General features: G+C 49.6%; 2 protein-coding genes across 6 annotated transcripts in view; one reads left to right on the top strand and one right to left on the bottom strand.

The window, feature by feature from the left end:
• Positions 1–2,500, bottom strand: part of nckap1l (NCK associated protein 1 like) — a 104,854-nt gene that overhangs the window by 37,230 nt on the left and 65,124 nt on the right. The window lies entirely within an intron of this gene.
• elmo2 (engulfment and cell motility 2) overlaps positions 1,761–2,500 on the top strand; it is a 13,361-nt gene continuing 12,621 nt past the window's right edge. The window contains exon 1 of one of the 2 annotated variants that reach the window (XM_087271672.1): positions 1,761–1,980. The gene's annotated coding sequence lies outside the window, so the exon portion shown is untranslated. 2 annotated transcript variants of the gene reach the window in all.

The raw sequence follows: 2,500 nt of genomic DNA, 5'->3' as shown, positions 1-2,500 counted from the left end.
ATGTTGAAGTGAGCGGTGTTCATCTGACAGCTCCATCTGGGACAGCACCCTCACAATGGATATTGGTCTGCAATTCTCTGTGTGTCTGCAGTGTTGTGTGTGTGGTCATGTGCAGGATGTAATGCTCCAGGATGAGCAGATTCAACACTGTGTAGAGCTCAACACCCAGATTCTGCCTAGACAAAGATGAGGAGAGCAGACGGAGCTGTACAAGGCCCGGGTCATCATCACCAGCAGAACTGCTGCATTCAGACAGTGAGCTGCAGCTGTAGGGCCGGGTGTGTGAATACACACGTCTGCAGTTCACTCCGAGCCCTCAGTGTTCAGTGTAATTCTCCATATTGAACTGCTGAAATGATCAGTGCAGGCAGAGAGCAGTGATGTGTGTGATTCAGCAGCGCGGGAGCTGACCTGATCTCTGCAGAGTCCAGCGTTACTCATCAGCTCCTCACTCCATTCAGCTCTTCTGATGACTGATAGACGGAGACGCCTGCGCTTGGCACTGAAGCAGTGTGCTGTACCGGAAAACTTCTCTGTTTTGGGAATTTGGCATCCTACCTCACAGCACATGTTAACTACGGCCTGCGTAGTTGAACAGGTGTGACGTCATGTGTGATGCAGGTTGGTAATTCCCCTCTCTTCAGCAGCTTTACTGAACATGCTAACAGTGTTTGTGCTGGAAATGTGCTGACTCTAACAGATGAGGAGAGCTCGGAAGTGAATTCATGTCAGAATATTTGATTGAAGGTTATGGCTTCATTTCCAGAGGAGAGCAGCAGAGCTGTAGTGCAGTGTCCGAGTCAGCTGCTGTAAGAGTGTGTGTGTGTGTGTGTGTGTGTGTGTGTGTGTGTGTGTGTGTGTGTGTGTGTGTGTGTGTGTGTGTGTGTGTGTGTGTGTGTGTGTGTGTGTGTGTGTGTGTGTGTGTGTGTGTGTGTGTGTGTGTGTGTGTGTGTGTGTGTGTGTGTGTGTGTGTGTGTGTGTGTGTGTGTGTGTGTGTGTGTGTGTGTGTGTGTGTGTGTACGTACATCAGGACACTGATCAGTGAGATTACCTGATCAAACACACAGCTCTGTTCACCGGTCTCCATGCAGACACACTGAACAGCGTAACCACGGCAACCGCCTTTGCACCAGAACCTATAGAAGGCAGCAGAGCATTACACCTGCTGCTGTATGATGGAGAGACCTGCAGCGTCAACACACACACACACACTCCATGAAGATACACACTCCTGCATGAGCGCTCCATTACAGGAAAGATTAAAGTGCAAACACACACACACACACACACACGTCCAGTTATCTGCAGTCTCTTCACAGCTGTGTGTGCTGTTCAGACTGTATATGGTCTCCTCACCGCACACACTCTGCTCTCCTGCATCTCCACACTCCTTCACCCTGCTGGATCCATCAGCGCTTTCCCTCATGAAGACCAGAACAATGAACACAAGATCAGAATCACTGCGACCACTATACTTGTGGGGACATCTGGTGCTCACAGCTGGAGGAATATAAGGTATTCTCTTGCTCAAACACACACACACAATACCACACGGCCTTGATGGTGTGTGTGTTCTTCCTCTGTCTCTGATAAACTGCTTCTCTGCGTTATGAAACACTGATCTGAGAACAGCCAAAGTGGACTGATGTGTGTGTGTAAGTGTCCGCCGCTGCAGTTAGACTTCAGCACGTCAATCCCTGCAGCTCGTGTTCTGATTGGCTGATGTGTGGTGTGGGCGGGGCTAGACGGAGGGCTGAATCATTCACACACTGTTCCCCGATCAAGACGCCTCTGTGCCGGATTACACAGATCCCGACCGCCCCCATCATCACCGCGAGGAAGAGCACTGCGAGGAAGATGAAGGAGATGAAGATGATGAAGATCTGCTGCTGATGATGATGAAGATGTGATGGCCTAATCTCCGCCCTCCTCCAGCAGCTCCGCATCGAGCAAACAGCGCTGTTATTATTCTGCCATCGGGTAAGAGAATCACGCGCTCATCTGCACGACAGCGGTCACACACACACACACACACGCACACACACCATCACACGCACGAAAGCGGTGCCAGGTTAATTCACATTAAATCGACGACTGACACACACACACACACACACACACACACACACACACACACACACACACACACACTGCTGTCATTGAATGTCATCGAGTGTTTCAGATTATAATGTCTGTCTGCTCTGTTAAAAGAGCTGAAATCTCCATTTCTGATACACACACAACCTTACACACGATGGGAAACACTGACACACACACGCTGTCAGGTGAGATGTGACGTCATCAGTGATGATGTCGGAGAGCATCTGTGTGTGACAGTAGTATAACCACTGATCTGTAACCGAGAACATTATATACGTGTGTGTGTGTGTGTGTGTGTGTGTGTGTGTGTGTGTGTGTGTGTGTGTGATCCTTCATCATTTCAGTCAGTCAGAAGGTGTTCAGCTGATGGACTGTAATGATGATGAGTGAGCTGGTGCAG

This window comes from Danio rerio, chromosome 11 (assembly GCF_052040795.2).
Source record: "Danio rerio strain M-AB ecotype USA chromosome 11, GRCz13ab, whole genome shotgun sequence".
Lineage (NCBI taxonomy): Eukaryota > Metazoa > Chordata > Actinopteri > Cypriniformes > Danionidae > Danio > Danio rerio.
The sequence above is the reverse complement of the archived record's forward strand: the minus strand, read 5'-3'. Positions and strand labels throughout refer to the sequence as shown.